Source organism: Anas acuta, chromosome 5 (assembly GCF_963932015.1).
Source record: "Anas acuta chromosome 5, bAnaAcu1.1, whole genome shotgun sequence".
Classification (NCBI taxonomy): Eukaryota; Metazoa; Chordata; class Aves; order Anseriformes; family Anatidae; genus Anas; species Anas acuta.
Window position 1 is genome coordinate 20360883 of NC_088983.1, and position 20099 is coordinate 20380981.

Sequence of the window (20099 nt, forward strand, 5' to 3'; positions counted from 1 at the left end):
AAGATTACATAAGGATAATCACCTCAGAACCTGGATGCCTTGATAAGGAGAGAAATGAAGTTAAGTGATAGTGCTAGCTTTTATTTGAATCACAAATAGAATTAAGGTGTTAAGGATGGAGGAGGAAGCAAATTAAAATTCCTTTCATTGATTTTAGGATCTTTGAAAAGCAAATAACTCAAATGTAGAATCTTCAGTAAGATGAATGATGAACAATGACATATGCAATAGTAGTGTTGCTATTCTGCGTTGCCATTATCTTCATTCTCAATACTATTCATCAGTTTCATTAACTGAGCCTGTGACAGAAATGGTAAAAATACAGGATAGGTCTGCAGTCCAATGATGGAGCCAGTAAAATGCCACAGCTTAGACCTCAAAAATCAAGAAAGAATGACAGCAGAATGTAGGCTATGAGAACTTTGTAACTGGACATGTGAATGGCCCAGCTACTTAGATATAGAAATCAGATAGAAATAACCAGAGTAACCCAGAAATATGAACTGAAAAAGTGGTAATTTTTCATTATTTTTGATCAAGCATTTGGTTTTATTTAAACTGTGTTGCTTTTTTTTCTTTTTTTCTTTTTTTTTTCTTTTGTGTGTGTGTGTGTGTGGTTTGTTAAAAAAATCCTTTTGTAATTTTGACATGTTAAACATTATTAGAATCTATGATTCAGTTAAGTGAAATAAAAAGGCAAAAAATGATAATAAAATAAAACAATTATATATATGTGCATGTAAATATATATGGAGAGAGAGACAAAGAGAGGAAACATAACCCATATTTTTAAAAAGAGAAAAAAGACCCAGGGAACTACGGGCCAGTCAGTCTCATCTCTGTGCCTGGCAAAACCATGGAGCAGATCTTCCTGGAAATTATGCTAAACCAAATGGAAAATAAGGAAGTGACTGGTGACAGCCAACATGGTTTCAGTAAGGGCAAATCATGCCTGACAAATCAGGTGGCCTTCTATGATAAGGTTACAGTGTTGGTGGATAACAAAAGAGCAACTGACATCATCTGCCTAGACTTGGGCAAAGCCTTTGACACTGTTCCCCATGATATCCTTGTCTCTAGACTAGAGATATGTAGATTTGACAGATGGACCACTCAGTGGGTGAGGAATTGACTAGATGGTCACACTCAGAGAGTTCCAGTCAATGGCTCAATGTCCCAGTGGAAATCAGTAACAAGTGGTGTTCCTCAGGGGTCAGTATTGGGACTGGCACTGTTTAACGTCTTCGTTGGTGACACAGACAGTCAGATTGAGTGCACCCTCAGAAAGGTTGCCAAGCTGTGTGGTGGGGTCGACATGCTGGAGGGAAGGGATGACAGCCAGAGGGACCTTGATAGGCTTGAGAAGCGAACCTGTGGAAAACCTCAAAGTTCAACACAGCCAAGTGCAAGGTCCTTCATCTGGGTCATGACAATCCCAAGTACAAATACAGGCTGGGCAGAAAATGGATTGTGAGCAGCCCTGAGGAAGAGGATTTGGAGGTGGTGTTTTATGAGAAGATCAACATGAGCAGGTAATATGTGCTTGCAGCTTAGAAAGCCAACTGTATCCTGGGCTGTATCAAAAGAAGCATGGCCAGCATGTCAAGGGAGGTGACTTCGTATTTACTCTGCTCCTGTGAGACCCCCAGCTGTGGTCAGCTCTGGAGCCCCAGCGCAAAAAGGACATAGATGTATTAGAACAGTCTCAAAAAGAATGGTCCCTTCCAATCCAAACCATTCTATGATTGTAAAGTAATAAAATAAAATTGCCTTCCTTCCAAAAGGTTTGCAGTAGACTGAAGAAACGGCAGGTCTGTTTTTGGCTGATTGCCACAAAGTGCTATATCTTTTGCCTGGCACAAGAAGTTTGGTGGTGTATTTGTTTGGTCTGTTGATTTTTGTCACCAGTGTTTTCAATTTAAGCCAATGTTATCTAATTTGCCATCTTATTTTTAAGAGTATCTGGGAATAGCAAAGAAACTGAACATGATGTTACATATGTAGACATAGTGTGTACATAATTCATATTTCCAGTGTCATACAAAGAAACCTCATTTTTAGAAAACAGAGCTATACTGTGATTTTTGTATGATTTTTTTCTTTTTCCATTGCATGCTAAACAGATTATCTAATTTTTGCCATGAAGTTTGCTCCTTATTTTATCACCATGGTAAGTGGACCTCAGAATGGAGTTTGCAGAGACATCAGCATATAGGACGTCCTCATTTTCTTCCTATACAAAATGGGATCATACTGTCATATGTTCTTTCTTAGCCGTTCAGCTTCTGGATTTCATGCAACCACCTGAGCTACTCAGAGAACTTTCATTTCCAAAATCTGGGCAGCCTGCCTACCTTTTCACACACTTAATAAAACCAGACAGAAGGAATTACATACTTAAAAGGGAAAAGGAAAAAAAAAAAAAACTTATGGAAAAAGTAACAGAAGGTTGTTATTCTAAAGACGGTTCACATTTGTTTCCAATATGAACTTTGAATACAGCATGGAAAAGTGAAATATTGTTTTTCTTTGAGAGCTGCACCAACACAAAAATGAATGGAAAGTGTGATTCAGGATTGCAGAGAATACCTGGCATACAACAATTTAAATATGAGTTATTTCTAGGCAATTACTTCTTTCTACTTGGTTTTGTTTTCTTGGGGTATAATAATTGTCTCAGCATTGTTGCTTCCTTTTTTTTTTTTTTTTTTTAATTATATATATTTTTCATCACAGAGTAATATGTAATGCCACTTCTGTTTTATAAACTGTGTGGCTTTGAGTGTTATACAAAGGTCTGGAATAATCAGTAAGGACAAGGAAATAAGTGAGGAATATGACATCTTCAGTTCAGGAAGAAACAGAACTCTGTGAAATGAGTCTTCTAAAGAATTTGGAATTGGTTTATTTCTATTTGTTTATTTCCATTTGGATTTGCCTGATCAAGATATAATAACATGCAGATTTAACTATATACCAGATGCCAAGCAGCAGCCAAACCCATCCCTGTGAAAAATTATGATATGACAACTTTCATGTTTGTTACTTAACACGCAATGACATTTGTTTTCTCTTGCATTTCTCACCTTTTGGGGATACTGCCAATCAAATCCCTTGCCCATTAACTTGATGATAAATCACTGGAATTTTCCAACAGTTTCCCTCTCAATTCTCCACAACTTGGTGTTTGTCTGCCTAGGGTTCCTTGGAAATACTTTAATTATTTTGAATGTCTCTGATGAGTGATAAAAGCAATGTCTAAGCCTCAAATTATAGAATTCAGGTAAGGACTTTTTAGCAAGAAATGTGGCTGGACAACAACCTAGAGCCCTTATGTCCAAGGAAGCCAATGTAAATTGTTTTAACTTTTTTCAGAGGTTATAAATGAGCTTTTAAATCTTGTTTTCTTTTGTTCTCAACTCACCACTGTATACAATGGTATTTTTTATTATTAATTATTTTATGACATTCATAAGGGCATTTCAAGGTGACTGCTGCTATTTAAATTCAAATTCAAACTTTTTCCTAGCAAAATAAGACTGGACTTCTTTGCATGTTCTAGATATTAAGCCATGAGAAGATACAGTCAATTCTACTAAAGAGAAAATACAAGTCTTCAGCACAAAGAAATGGCTCCTGTTGATACTAGAAGCTCCTATGTTCTTCAGTCTTTGTTCAGAGGGTCTATGGTAATGGAATAAGTTGGATTATTATGATACACCTATGATAACAACTTGTCATGAAATATCAATGATGAAGCATCAAAAGACTTGTCAGTGAACTTTGATGAACTGATGATCATTTCAGAGCTCTAAACAATCTGCAAAACTGTTTGTCTGGAAGGACAAAAGGCTGCTCCTCCACATTAATTTGACTACCTGTGGAATCTAAAGCCATAAGTAAAGAATAGGGAGAAAAAATGCCTTAAGGAATAATGATACAGCTGGAAAAAGTTCACAGTCTTTCTGGTGAAGAGTTCACATGCATGTAAATCATGATGTAAACAATCAAGACTGTGAAAATGAGATCTGTTTTTCATAAATAATTTGCAATGTGTGCTGAATTTATGCTCTTCCTAATGAAACTTATTAACTCTAATATTCATGGCAAATGAATAAAAAAGGGACATAATCACAGAAAAAAATATATTTTAAACATAAAGTGTGGATTTTGCTTTTCTTGATGACCAGTAACTGAGCCCACCCTTAAGTTTTCCATGTGAGTAAAACGGAAAAAATTTACATTTAAAACAGTGGTTGTCAGTGAGAAATAGGACCTAATTCTGTGTCATTAAAGTAAATGGTAATTTTTCCTTTGGGTACAGTGGGCACAGGACCATATTCATTGTAGTTTCCTTTCAACTTTTTTTTTTTTTTCATTCACAGCAGTTTACAAGTATTAGATATGGTCATCCAACATGTGCTGCTCAGTGCGATTCCATTTTTATGTCTGTCCTCTCTGTAGAAAAAAAAAAAAAAATTAAATTAAATTAAATCACAGGTTAACTCTGAGATTTTCTGAGTGTTACACAGAAAGGAATTAGAAAATCGAAAAAAAAAAAAAAAAAAAAGTAGGTATTTTCCAAGATAAGAGAAGATATTAGCATAGGAATAGGTATGCAGAGAATTCTGGACACAAGATACCTTTTACATCTCTTTTACATCACCTTGTCTTCCCATTGAGATGCTCTTACTACTAAGTGAAGTCAAGATAGCTTTCTGGCACCCTTTATTTCTTTATTTCTACTTATGTCTATTAACACTTATCAGAGACAGAAGTGAACAAAATACAGCTGGGGAATCCAAAAGATTTAGCTCCTGCAGATGTTTTCTGAGCATAGCTGAAGTGTTTTAACTTTTAGAGTTTTACAGTTTTGGCCATTATTCTCCAATTGTCTTCCTTTCATTTCCAGAAATTTTCTGGGCTTGTTTTAATTTGACAGTATTAATACTTCTAACTGCAGACATAAGAGGAGTCAATAATCTGGTGTGTACATCCTAGGGATTCAACTGTTTTAACTCTCATGTCCTTCATTACGATATACTAGCATCCCATACGTGTCCCATACGTGTTTCCCTCTCTGTCAAACCAGCACTATGGCTTGTTACAACAGATGGCTTCACATTGTGCAATAAATATATTTTCTCTTCGGTAAGTGCACCGTAACCATAATGCCCAGGATGTTGCAGGTAGAAATAACTCTCAGTCAGTCAAGCTTGTCCAAAAATCCATGGGGGCCGGTTGCTGTTGTGTTTAGAGTGCATTAGTAAGGATGATTCATTCCACAGTATATGTGAATTCTTCTGACTTCTTTCAGTTCAGACCTCACTTTAGAAATCTTTTTTTTTTTTTTTTTTTTTCCCGTTCATGACCTCATCATTTTCTATACAAATCTCCCTTCCCACATATCCTTTCAATAATTAAATTATTTGGGGGATGGAGTGGGGGGTGGGGGAGGAGAGAAGGATTGGGGGAGGGAGAGGCAAGGGTGTTCTTCTGAACCTTCTCTGTAACATTAGTTGTTATTTCTGTTTGTTTCCTAATAGACACGAGGCAAACAGACTAATATAGAAGACACAAATTTCAACTAGTAAAATCTTCTAGTAAAAAAAAAAAAAAAAAAAAAAAGACAAAAAAAATATGTTTGAAAGTGTTGTCGATTATTTTCCTGATTCTTTATCAAAGTAGTAGAGTCTCTACTTGTACCTGACATCAGCGATTTACAATTATCTGAGAGGATTGTTTGGGTCTAAAATCTGCACTGTTTTCATGCTCTGAGATGTCTGACCTGAGATAAGATCACAGATTCACTTTCACATACCTCTGAACAGGGAACTTTTATAGAAAGAGGATAAGGCTCTGAAGAAGGTAATCTCTCTATTCCCTTCTTCATTACTATTGAGATTGCCCCAATTCTTTGCAATGGCTTCTTACCCTAGTTGTAAAACGAATTGCAAATCCATCACTGCAGCAAATTCAACAGATGCAAAGACATGAGAGAACTGAAGGAAACTTACATTTTTATCAGCTACTGAAGGGGTCGAGAAAGATAAAAAGATGGATCTTATTCCAACTAGAAAATTCTCAACTTGAATTTGTTATATATGGAGCGATAATTCGTGTCAAGAAAATGGTTGATATTAATAGAGAAGGGGGAGATTTGGGAGTGTGGCCATGGGGGTTGGAAAGCCCCGTGGTTAATGATAACATTAGACTCTTAACGATGAGGCCATCAGGAATGTAAAAGAGTTTAGAGGGAACAAAGAAGGGTGATTCAGGAGACTCCGTGCAGTCTCAGGTTTCTTGTTCTCCAGCAGTTAAGGCATGGAAGTTTTTGTGTGTTTGCTGTTGTTGCTATATTCAAAGTTGTTTGACCAATGAAAAGTTGTTTTGAAAAGAACTGCTGTGGAGAGAAGGGTAGAAGAGGGGAGCCTGCCCTCAAGATGAAAGAAAAAGGCAACACGATGAAGTTATGTCATCAATAAAAGAAGCAGAAAGAAGGAATGAAAAGGAACAGGCTAGCAGAACGGAGATCAGGACGGGAACAGGCACATTGATTGCATCAAGAAGATGGGTTTGGCCAAACTCAGCAAACTGCTCAGAGAAGCTCTTACAGAAAGTCGCTGGAAACAGGTGCACCGGAGCTGCGAAGAAGCTAAGCGGACCCGCGCACACAACTGCCCCTTGCTGGTAAGCAGTTGCGCATTATGGGTTATCATACGTCCTTAGGAATAAAGACTGTCCTGGTAACCTTACAACTTATTCTCCTTCTTAACAATCGGACAGTTTATGATCCTGAAATATGGGACCAAATTGAGGTCAAGGTGTGGGACTCTGCAACTAAAAACGACAAGGTTGCAGTGGGATTGCTCGGCACCTGGCGAGCAGTCTCTGAGGCCTTAAAGAGCCCTGTGGGACCACAGTCAGAAACGTGTGGTTTGCCAGACAGTGAGGGAGCTGCGGGCTCCTTTACTGATCTGACTGCTACGCCATGGGCCCCTCTGCTGCTACAGCCATCGAAGGCTTTTGCTGTTACGCCCCCTGCTGACCTGGGCGTGCCTTTTGACCCAGGCCTTACTGGCCTTGATGGATATGCTTTTCTTCGATCCGGGAAGAACGGGATACATAAGGCCCGAAGACCGAGTTGCTTGACAACTTAAAGCGAGACATATTGTTCACACGACTAGCCCTGGAATTATGGAAAATGGAGACTGTTGTTTGTAATCAGGAAAATGGAGACTGTTAAGTCATGGAACTTAAAGGATTGTTTGTTACTTTTTCTGATTGTATAACCTAAAGGATTGTTTGTTACCTTTCATGACTGTATGTATGTATAGGCATACTCGGGTTTAGTATGTAAAAGCAATGTTCTATATATTTAGAATGTTTGATGTTCGTGTGTGCGTGTTGGTGGAGCGTAGACTCCCTGCACACCCAGCGCTGTTTACTTGCCTTTTATAGCTTTTATACTTTTTATAAACATTCCTTTTATAAATATTCCTTTTATAAATATTACTAAATTCAAATTGAGTTGAGACTTCATTTATAACAAATTTAAAATAATTTGAAATAAAAACATTTGTCGATCTTCACTGAGCTTCTTTTTTGTTAAAGAGGAACATTTTAAACTCAGTTTAAAAGAGGATGACAAGTTTGTTTATAGGCATATTCCAGGAGAACATTCTCAGTAGATGAGAAAAGAAAGAGAGAAATCAGCATTGTGTTTAAACTTTTCTTATCTTTTTATTTTTTATTTTTTTTCCCCTTAGGAGATGAGGAAAAATAATTTGACCTGCTAAAGAGGAATCTCCAGTCCCTCTCATGTGAGAATTATACTAAGGAACTGATACTGAATATAAATAACAATAATAAATCTGCTCAAAGCTTGAAGCAGGTCATAAAAATAATGAAAGACAGTCTAGAACTGACAGGCAGCAATTTTTACTACATCATTTTGGAATGATATTGGAAAGTGGAAGTCAGTTGTGGTGTTCCTAGGTAGCAATAATGCAGAGTTTTAGCAGAGGTATTGAAAGATAAAGGTCAAGGGGATAAATAGTTACTAATATTTTGTGTGAATAATCCACATTCAGATAAATTGAACTCTTTTAAAATAATTGCTCCTTGAAAATAGGCCCATAGGTAACCCACAGCTACTGATAAGGTACAATAAAGCTAGAAACAAAACAAATCAAAGAGAGGGGCACGTTTTGGTAGAAACAGATCTAACAGGAATGTATCAAATAGAGGAGACATTAAACAAGAGATGGGCATTACATATTCTTAGAGGCAGGGAAACAAACAACGAAGAGAGTGTTCTGAGATCCTGTACACGTGGAATCCACGTTGCTGCTGGATCTCAAGGTTGTTTTTTGTCTTTTTTTTTTTTTTTAAACAGAACCATATGTCCCATACATGAAAACGTGGCAAATTAATATATTTCTGCAATACCTGAAAATGTATAATATTTAATACCTTTAGAAGTATTAATAACTTTTATAACATACTACAGTGTGTAAATAATATCACCCACATTTATAGTGAGGAAAACTTAGGTACAGAGAGATCAACTGACATGTTGAAATCATTGGGTACCTCTTATTTAAAAGCAAGTATAAACTCAGATGTCCTATACCTAATTGGTCGATCAAACTATATTGGCCTATATCATAGATGTATGACGAGATAAAGGCAGACTTGAAAGAAGTATTTTTGCTGAAGTAAGTAAAAGAAAATGCAAAGAGGGAAAAAAAACAAAACAAAACAAAACAAAACAAAACAAAACAAAACAAAACAAAACAAAACAAAAAACAAAAACAAAAACAAAACAAAACAAAACAAAAAAAAAAAACAAAAAAACTTATAAAATAAACCTTGTAAAAAAACAGGGTCTCATCTAACCTGGTATTGAACACCTTCAGGGATGGGGCATCCACAACTTTTCCATGCAACATATGCCAGTGCTTCACTACCCTCTGAGTGAAGATTTTCCTCCTAACCTCTAATCTAAATCTCCCCTCTTCTAGTTTAAAACCATTCCCCCTTGTCCTGTATTATCTGCCTGAGCAAAATGTCTCTCTCTCCATCTTTTTGATAAGCCCTCTTTAAGTATTGAAAAGCTGCAGTGGTGTCTTCGGAAAAACATCCCCATTTCTCTCAGTCTTTCTTCATAGGAGTGGTGCTCTAGCCCTCTGATCATCTTTGTTCACCACTTGTTCTAATCCATCCACATCCTTCTTGTGCTGTGTGTGCCAGGCCTGGACACAGAACTCCAACTGGGGCCTCACAGAGTAGACAGAGTAGGACAGAGTAGAGGGGGACAATCACCTCCCTCTACTCCTCTTTTGATGCAACCCAGGACACAGTTGGCCCTCTGGCCTGCAAGCATGCACTGCTGGTTCATGTCCAAGTTTTTTTCTACCAGAACCCCTAAGTCCTTCTCTGCAGGGCTGCTCCCACTGTATATGCTGTTATAAATTTAATTATTTAAGAAAACTTGCCGTGAGATATTTTTTTTTTCTGTTAAAGTTGTGTACCCTAGTTCAGAATACTAGGCATTATGTTAACTGGGGCATAACAAGAAATTTGAGAAAAAGGCAAATGCTTAACAAACAACAAGGTACAGAACTTCTAGTAATAATAATGGCTATTTTATGATTTGTCATGAACCAGGTGAGTGATGATACAGAATGATATCACTAGGATGATGTTGGAATGATTCTGTAAAGTGGAAGTCAATTATGGTGTTCCTTGGAGGTGTTAGGTGACCATAATGCACTGGAGCCATGAAAGAATGAGAGCATGTGAAACATATATCACAGAACTGAAAGGGGAATAGAAAACCTTTTAAATACTTATCTGAGCAGTAATGTAAATCAGGCAGCCAATGAACTACTACACCAAAAGAAATCTAAATTTAAGTGAAATGAGATGACAATTTAAAAGCAGTTTTTTTATGTTTATAGCTCTGCATCACAAATTAAAACAGTAAGTCCAATGTGTAAAGGTGTATGATCTAGTCACATATTTATGCATAGTCTTGTCTGAACAAATTATAGACAACTTTACATACAGTGTAATGAAAGTCACAGATTTGTCCCTTTTTCTGCTTTGTATTTAAGCATAGTGCAAATGTCCAGCTTTTATAGAGCTGCTGCATCCAACATTAATCCAATATAGAAATTAAAAAATGGAAAAAAATGAAAAAAAAAAAAAAACTTGCTGTAAAGGCAAAAACTATTTCAAAGTAAACCTTATATCACTTCTTGGCAGGAAACAACTTTTTGGTTTGCAGATGACCTTAACTGTGAAACATTTTTTTACAGTGGTCCTTAAGCTATATATCTTCAACATTAATTTTCCGTTTCGTTTACACATGTGTATATCCAGAACAAAATTAGTTCACAAGTAATCACTTCTTCTATCATATTCTAGATAATGTCTGTATCTGCTCCCCAGATTGAACCTTTCTCAGGAGTGAACTCTTAACAAAAGCCATAGCAGAAATAAAGCCACCCTGCTACCCCAAATACTCTGGGTGACTAAAACTAACATAGCGTTATTATAAAAGGTAACATATTAAGTTGGAGAACTTCCCATCCCTCCCCCCCCCCCCCCCCCCCCACCTGACTCCACCTCACCTTCATCTATTAGAGGAATGACTGGCCAACTTCTGACTGCTTCAGCTGTCAGCTCAATGTAAGAGCTCCTCCTGCTGATGCAAGCCATCACAATATAATCCTACTGATCAGGAAGGAGTCTATTTTAAAAGTGGCACTGCTTTGCCAAACAGCAGTGAATCAGGCTAAAACCAAGAGAGCTGCATACGATTACTTAAGGAAAAAAAAAAATAATATATAAAAAATAAAATAAAAATAAAATAAATATGTAAGTAGAGTATTGAAGAAATATTCCTAACTCAGAATTGAAGAAAAATTATTAATACTGGAGTTTGTGCATTACATTTCCTACATAGGTATGTAACCCTTGAGGCTTTTCTTACTTAAAAACAAGAATGCAAAGAAACAAACAAAAAACACATCACTGAAAATGATTTGCTGCTTTGGGAGACTGAATACTTATTTTTGTGTAACTGATTGGTAAATTCAAATAAATCATGTAAATATCCATACACAAATAGCAAATGAGATCAAGGGAGTGCCATGTTATAAGCATTAAAGCAGCATATGAATATGAACTACACCACAGCAGTTTCCCTAAGATTTAGGATAAATACATATGTCACTTGCACAATCCCAAGACAGGAATTAGAGCAACAATGCCTTTGTGTTACTGATGTCATAGCAGCTGTAGCAGCTTACGTGTTTGTCTTCTCTAAGACTACTCTTGTGCAGTCCTTTAGAAAGAGGTCAATACTCTGCTAAGGTGGAAATTCCCTCTGGTGTCCTGCCCTGTGGTCCAAATAGCTGTGTACACTTATGCAATGATCACTTTGTTAATTCATTATTAGATCCACAGAACATTACACCACTTCAGCTCTGTCCTGCTTATTAGGCTAAACAATGAAAGATCACATGAACAACTGAGCAGTTAACAGTGCCAAAATAGCACCATTTCACCTTCTGCTTTCTCTACAGTTTTAAAGAGATCCATTGTCAGTGTAATTCAGCAATCATACTGCAAAGACACTGTTTGTCTTTAAAATAGCAATACTTAAAACAAAAATTATTGTTGTCATCTCTTTCAGACTGAATTTAAACTTCAAGAAGGTATTTCCCTTCATTTTTCTCTTTCAAGAGGAAACTTTGTTGGAAACATGGGACTGATGATGGGCTCTTGAGAGGAAAAGGTAAGTTAACTATGACAAGAACCATTCTGAAGTACTTTAATGGTGGATCATCAAAGGGGAAAAAAAGCAAGATTAGGGCCTTACATCTCTAGTGAGTACTTCAATTCACATCTGACCTACTGGATGCTAGTAAATATAGGTTATCTTTGTATGGAATTTATGCCAAACTCTCTCAAACAATTGAGGTATTATTAATGGGATATGATGTTATGAGCAGGAAATGATTCTATGAAAACCTGCTCTTTGAAGAGGTGAAAGGTTTACCTTTTTTATTTGTTTGTTTGTTTTATATATTTTTTTGTCTCACCTTTTTTTCTTTTCCTTTTATGCAGTTTTAAAGCTGGTTGACATAATTATTGTCCCAATGATACTGCACTGAGAGAAGCCAGCTGACAAAATGTTGCAGAAAGATTGCAAAGCTTCGGTTTGAAACATAGTCTTAAATGTTTAAATACTTAAATAAATAAAGTAGTCAGCTCAATGTCAGCCTAGAGCATTGGCAGAAGAATAATGAAATGATCATTCTGAATTCACCCACAACTGCGGTGCAGCTGATGTGTCCACAGTCACCCAGTTTCATAAGTACCTGCTGCTGCTAACTGAGCTGCCAAAGAGCTTTGACTGGTCCATGCTGATCATCCTCTGTATTTAGCCTAAGAATAGGTATTGCTCATAGCCCGGCCACAGCATTCAAATACAATGGGTGGGCTAAGTTATTAATTATAAAATGTAATGTCACGGTAAACACGAAAGTTATTGGTGTCTTGCTGAGGTCTGATCTGTTCAGTATCTGCAACATAGCTCTTCACAAACAAAGGAAATTCCAGGAAGCCTGTACACTGGTCCCTTAAGCAAATCCATTTCAGGAGAGAGAATAGAGAACAAAAACTTTCCGATGACTCTCCATCCCTTGAAATGATGCCACCACTGAATGCATGCCAAACTGTTACTGAAACTGGTGTGTAAAAGGCTTGGTGTACACTGGAAACATGAATTATGTCAGCCAGCCTGGTTCTGCTTGGACTTTTGTCCAGAAAGGATATCTGTTATGATTTCCTATATCAGAACACAATAGACTGGAAAATAGTTTAAGGGAAGATGGAATAAGTGAATCTGGATCTAAAATGCACAGTTGTCCAGCTCCTTCTCTGTGAAAAAGTTTGGATTCAGAGCCATCCATTAAGATTGGCAGTCTGTTGCCTTATGATTTCTTCAGTGGATGGCAATATAGAACGCCTCTGAGAGACAGAGGTGGTCTAAGCAGTGCTTTCCATGTGTTTTCCAGTTCAGTAAAATACAGAACAATAAAATATAAATAAATAAATAAATAAATAAATGACCTTTGGTAAACCTCATTCCTTCCTCTCATTCAAGAAATTTTAGCTTGTATGGTTGTTTTCATCTAAAATATTTTGGATTGATTCTTGATTCTATTGTTGCTTTATAAGAGTGGGTAAAATATATAGAAAATGGAAACTTTATCAAAACAGATAACAGAAATTTGATCATAACTTTAAACACTAAAATAATTCTGGCAAATAATTTCAAACATGCCGAAAGGACTGCCCTTTAGCCTTTTACTGCAGCTAGTTCTGTTCTTCTGGATTGTGCAAGCTGGACTGGGTTGCTCAGAAGGTTGTTGAGATTGTAAATCATCTTCAAGTACAGATGTATTAAGCTGTCTACAACAGTAGTTGTAGAAGGTTGTTACATATTAAAACAGAATGGGCTATACATTTAAAGAGTATGCACTGTCAGAAAGGCAGTTTGGTTTGGTTTGGTGGATGTTTGTTGTATTGTTCTCTTGTTCTTGTTTTGTTTGTTTGTTTGACTTACTGTAGGGGAAAAAAAATGTTTCCAGTATGTTCTGCTGTCTTCTTTGCCCTTAAAAAGGCACTGACCTTCAAGATGTAAGCTGTTCATATATAGCATCTCTAAACCCATCACTCTGACACTTGAGAGACTCTGAGCTTTAAGTGACTATGTTCAGAGCTGTGTCCAGACAATCTCTCTACATGCTGCTTTTCTGCAGATTAGTGAATTTATTTTTCCATACAACTCCTGTTACCTGCTAGTACTGTTTGCTCTTCCAGGCTCCAGCTACATCTGTACTCATTGAAATGGCACTCCTAAGCTACCAGTACACATAATAAGCCTTTCTCTGGAAAAGGCTTAAAGTGCCATAGCAGTTCCATCTTTATCTAGGCTGGCCTGAATCACGTGGCCAAAATACTAGCAACACTCTACATGGTCCAGAGGAGCACTGACCTGCCTTAGGAATCAAAGCCTTAAAGTATGTTTGTAAGGAAAACGAGACTACTCTTGTCAGTGAAGTCTGTGGAAATGAAAACCCTCTATTCCAGGCAGCTATAGCATGGGGATTCAGTCAAAGCTATTATATCATAGGTGTGCATTTAAATTATGTACAATAGCTAGTACAGTTGCTATGAAATGCAACTTTGAGCTTCTTTTAGCTTACTCAGACAAAAGGACCCTGGAGGCCATTAATAATGTTAATTCTTACATCCAGCTTACTCCTTCTGAACTGGAGTATGGCTCTATTAGCCTTTTCCACTCCATGTCTCCTGAACTCTCCAGCTGCAGAATCCTGAAGTTAATAAATGGTGATCAGTCAAAAAAACAACCAAACAGACAAACAACTTTATGAAATAGTGTTCAAACTAATTAAAAGCAATCATAGAATCATTAAGGTTGGAAAAGACCTCCAAGATCATCTAGTCCAACCAACTCTCTACCACCAATGTCACCCACTTAAACATCCCCAGCGACCGTGACCCTACCACCTCCCTGGGCAGCCCATTCCAATGCCTGACTACTCTTTCCAAAAATAAATTTCTACTAGTTTCCAACCTGAATATCTCTATATAAATATCTCTAGATAAATTCTTGTCTGGAAAAATAAATAAATAAATGATCCCAAAGTAAAATCTAGTCTAGGAAGCATACTTGCTATATCACTCCTTTCATGCTGTCATATTCCTTTTTCCAGGAATAACTGAAATTTTTATATATTTATATAGTGTGTGTATAAATATGAATATTTACATAAAAATATATAAGTATATATATATTTACCAAAGTTCTCTCTATATATATATTTATCAAAGTTCTCATAAGTATTCCATGCTGTACACTGGATGCTATAAAATCTCACTTATCCTTGGAGGGAAAGCTGACTGCAGGGTGAGTGTACAGTGACAGGCAGTGTTTTATGAAACCTGGCAAATGTAGGTCTAATAACAATAGCCATAGAATGTCAACATCCAAAGTTTTCTGGCCAGACATTTAATCTTTTATGACCTGGAGATGCTTATTACTCCTTAAATAGATCCCCCAATGACTATTAACAGATGCTTTGTATTTATACATGTTTATTTACATGGTGGTAGAGAAGTGAATGACACCATTTAGAAAGAATATATTAAATATTGAAAAAACGAGAAGAACAATTAATATGTCTCTTACATGAAAAGATCTCCCTACAAAATAAATGCTTTTTGCAGTTATTTGCATTAGCATCATAGCTGTGTTCACTCTTCCAGAACAGTCTACAAAGGGACTGAGTCAGTGACATCATTATCTTATTATGGACACTGATTCTGGGCTGAAGTTCGTCATCCTGTCAACAGCAAGTGTGACCATTTGCAGGGCAAGGACATGTCAGGACACCTGGGACACATTTGTATATACAGCCTTTTCCTGCTGTCTGTCTGCTGGCCGCTTAAACTTAATCCCTCCCACGTGCCACTTAAAGTCCACAGTGACTTTAAGGGTGAGAGAAAGGAGGGGAAGGACATGGGGGTGGGGAGAAGAGGAAAAAGTGTTGATAAGAGATTACAATGACTGGAATGTATAGATTAGTGGGAGGGGATGTGGAGGGATTAATGCTTGTTATGTGAAGAATCTTCTTAGAGGCTCAGGAGAAAATTATATTAAAAAAAAAAAAAAGCAAGAGGAACTTAAGAAGTTAAGTGATTTGTGATTTCCCGATTTTCTTTGTGATTGTCATTTCATATTTAAATATTTTACCTGTTCTTTATCTTTATACTGCTATGGTTTTATATATACATTCACATATGTATCTATGTGTACATAAACCAGAAAAGTTAACATTCTGTTTCCAGTAAGTCATGTATCTGCTTTCTCACTGCATCTGACTAAATAAATTCAGTTCAGCTGCCCAAGGAAAGTAGGGACACTGACTGTCATTCCTTACTTTTGAATAAATTGTTGATTCTTTGTACATATGAAAAAAAAAAAAAAAAGTATCAGGGTATTTGAATTTCTTTTTTCACAAATGGTCAGAAGCATTGATCTCTCTTTAAAAGTACCTCCAGTAGGGAGGGACATCCCTTCAAAAGCACACATTGCAAGATTCACAATACCAATTCAGTATTTCTTGTACCAGTTCCAAGGGAACAAAGACTTTCCATATAAGAGTGACAAGATTTGAAATAAATAATGTGCTGATGTTTATGAACAGAGAACATTAGAGCAAAATATGAAGTTATTCCTTTTATTTATGAATAAGCCACTCATGTAAAATCTACACCCTGTGGAGTAACTCTAGGTGCCTAATTGACTGCCTGTAAGCAAACCATTACAACTTGATTACTCTATCAGCTGCAGGGAGGACACAGTGGGGAAAAACAACTTATAAGTAAAGTTTTCACACCCCTGCCTGGTGGTGAACTCCTCAGCTGCTTTTCACATTCTAAATCCAGAATGTGTCTTCTCACAAACTCCCAATCTCACAAACTCCCTAGTGCTGGCATATGCAGCATGCTCTGCTGTGGCAATTGTGCCAGATAATTAGAAACAAATTTAGCCCTGGTATAGCATGCACACAGTTCCCAACAAAGCCACTGCCTTTATTAAGAAAAATGTGACAATAAGAAAGAAGTTTTTTGACACTTACAAAGGTGTAAATGTGTCATCATACAGCATCATCAACAGATCTCCATCTCTTCTTGTTTATCTTCACTTTGTCTGTCTCTAGAAGTAGCCAAAGTGTGATGACTGCAACAGAAGGTGGAAAAATTTGGAAAGCAATGCAATGGCAGTGATTAAATATATTATTTTAAAGATATCTATTTTATTGACAGTGAGCATTTTGTGGATAGAAAATAATTTATATATTTTTTCAAGAAATATGAGTATAGATATAATAGATAGAAAATATAAATAAAAAAATTATTTTAGATATTTAGATATTATAGATAAAAACATTATTTTATTATTTAAAAAATATATTATAGATATAATAGATAGAAATATAGATAGAATCTTCTTAGAAGTGTCACTGTATTGATTAACATCAAACTTTATACTGTTTCCTTATATTTCCTCAGTGTAGCTACTCACTTATTAGTTTCAGGCTACAAAAACGGATTATATGGTAAATAAGAAAAATAAAATTAAGTTCAATCTGGTGCTTTTCTAATCTGCTGTTTATCTTAAAAGATCTGTAATCAAGAGTCAGTATTAAGACTGCTGATAATCTGTGCAGAAAGAGAAGTGCACCAAGGGAAATATCCCTGTAACCCAAGCAGTACCTCAAAGAATCATGGGGGATTTGCTCAGAAAAGGCAGTGAGAAAAGACTTTTCTGAAATCTTTCTGAAACTTCTTCTGTTTGGAAAAGATATAGTAAAGTTAAGGCCAGCTGGAATTCAAACATGCAAAACTAAAAGCAAATATGAATATGTATTTATGCATATGCATATAAATCACTATATAATTTCTTAACAGTTAAAGACTGTCTTAAAAACTCCAGGAAATTGTACAAGTCTTCATTTCAAGTTTGAGGAATTTTAAATAAATCCAGAAGCAATCCATCTCCCCCACCTGTTTCTGTAGATTAATTGATTATTGCTCATTATCCACAAATTGGATTACTAGAGCCACACCTTAAAAAAGCTCGAGGTTGATTCTCTTGCTTATGATGTATCATGTCTTCTACTTCTTAAAAAAAAAAAAAGAAAAAAGAAAAGAAAAAGGCAACAAAGAGGACAGAGCTGCTAGTTCGCTGCTTTTTATAATCCTCATGCCTATGAGTATTTAGTATTCAGCTCCCTTATGACGGAGACAGAAAATCACAAGTGATTACTACTTGTAATGTGACTCATTGAACTAGGATAACTCAATTGCTTGTAATAACATATTCTCACCTTATTGTCTCAGCATCTGCTGTATTCTGTCTGCTGGACACCACCAACCATGAACTGAGGGATCAGCTGAGAAGAATGATATCTTTGAGATCTAACACATGAAAATTCCATACGACAAAGAATTCAAGGGACTCAAATTGCATTTAATGACATTGCATTGCTTCAGCTTAGACTTCAACATCAGACAGAGGAAAATCAGAAAACAGAAATTAAAAAATGGACTGAATTTACATGTTGAATGAAGATGTTTATCTTCATTCAATTACAGCAATTACACTAAGGAAACCTGTCAGTGAAGAGAATTACTTATTATTTGCCTAGGAAAGAGATTTACATGTATGTCTGCCTCATTTTTACTACCCAGGTATCCATCTTGTTAACCCTGATGGATTTACCCTTTGTGCTTATAGCCTTTTTAAAAGACATAATGAGACAAATGATGTACAGCTCCTGAAAATATATTAAAAAAAAAAAAAAAAAAAAAGGATAAAATAAACAAGAAACAACTTAAAGTAAGAGGCACAAGTGTTGTTTTGGGTAAAATCTATTTTTATTTAACATTTCTTATCTGCTTGAGAACACAGAGTAAAAATAATTTTCTCCAATCAGACTTGTTATTACCTCTCTGTTACATCTGAACATTACTTAGAAACTCAAAAAAGTAAAATCACCAGAAACTCTTATGCAGAAGTAATGTACATAACAATCAAAGGTGAGATCCAAAACAGCACTTAGGCATCTAACATACAATTAGAGTGCAATTTAAACGCTGAAATCCAGATGGGTGATCTAAAATACTCCATTTGCTCACTCACATATCTGAGGGTCCTAAAGCATCTAAGTTTCCTAACTGCATATGTCACTGCACACATCCAAATATGTCATCCTCTCAGCTGAATGGAATATCTAAATGCACATCCTCCCCTCCCAGTCCATCTGGGATGCAAAACAACATGTCCTTGTGCTAAGTCCACCCAATGGCCCTATGCTCTGTGCTTACTTCATGCATAATGACAGCATCAACTTCTGCACATTGCATAGCTCCCACAGACACTTCATTCGAAAATAGGTCAAGAGAAGGCGGCAAGTACTTTCATAGCAAGATTTATGCAAAATGTGTTTAGCAATATCACCTCCTCCTCCTCCTCCCCCTTCTTGCTGGTGATCTTCTGAAAGTGAAGCAGGAGACAGTTGTCTTTGCTGACACTTAGATGACTTAGGCAGAGAAGTGCAGGCAAAGCATTTTGGTTGCAAATCTTAGTTCCACAGAACCTAATTTGGACTGTGGATAAATGCCTAAATTCAGGAGAAAGACAAAATTTAAAAGCTTCTCTCTGACATTTTCTGATCTGGAGCTTAGACAACCACAATCCCAACATATTGGCTGATATGAATCATGCTTGGGGGCTGCACCAAACATGAAAGTTTAGATGTCCCACACTGCACCATTAATTCTATTCCTGAGACTTGCATCTAATTTTGAAGAACTGCATCCATAAGCAGTTTGTGTAGCCCCAGAAAAATATCCATTTAACAAATGAAACATAAAAATAGAGGATCAGTCCTCTTCTATTCTACATTCTGTGAGCCTCCCCTGCCTGTACTGCCTTCAGCAGGAACAGGAAAATCAAAGCAACATGAAGACCTAGTTTTGTTCATTTTATTCACAAAGATTACAATGACCTTGACATCTCTGAGAAATATTTCTGTCTCACAAAGCCACCTGCAAATGAAGCAAGGGATGCAGTTATAAGACAAGCCAACAATACTAATTTTATACAGATGGCTCAGAAAAGGTAAGTTACATGTAACACACACACACACACACACACACACACACACACACAAAATCCTTAGTTAATATGTTTCCCAATATTCTAGTCAGTATCTGCTTTCTCTCACTTCCTTACAACTCTATAGGCTTGCAAGTAAATTGCAATTTATATTGCAGTCTAACATGTGGCCAAAGTTGTGCATAGGTCCAAATCTGTGTCCTTTGGAATAGTGTTTTTGAAATGCAAACAGTGAAAATATAGTGAGAAATTTTTGGAAAGGGGTGAACGTATTTCATTTCATCAATGAATTTTATATTGTATTTCT

The 20099-nt window shown here is 36.4% G+C and overlaps 1 long non-coding RNA gene across 1 annotated transcript; it reads right to left on the minus strand.

The window, feature by feature from the left end:
- Window positions 1-2894: 2894 nt before the first annotated feature.
- LOC137858157 (uncharacterized) lies at window positions 2895-18209 on the minus strand. The gene is made up of 3 exons (XR_011097530.1): window positions 18000-18209; window positions 16749-16849; window positions 2895-4458 (listed from the first exon to the last, which is right to left on the minus strand). It is a non-coding gene; the product is annotated as an uncharacterized lncRNA (long non-coding RNA).
- Between the last annotated feature and the right edge of the window lie 1890 nt (window positions 18210-20099).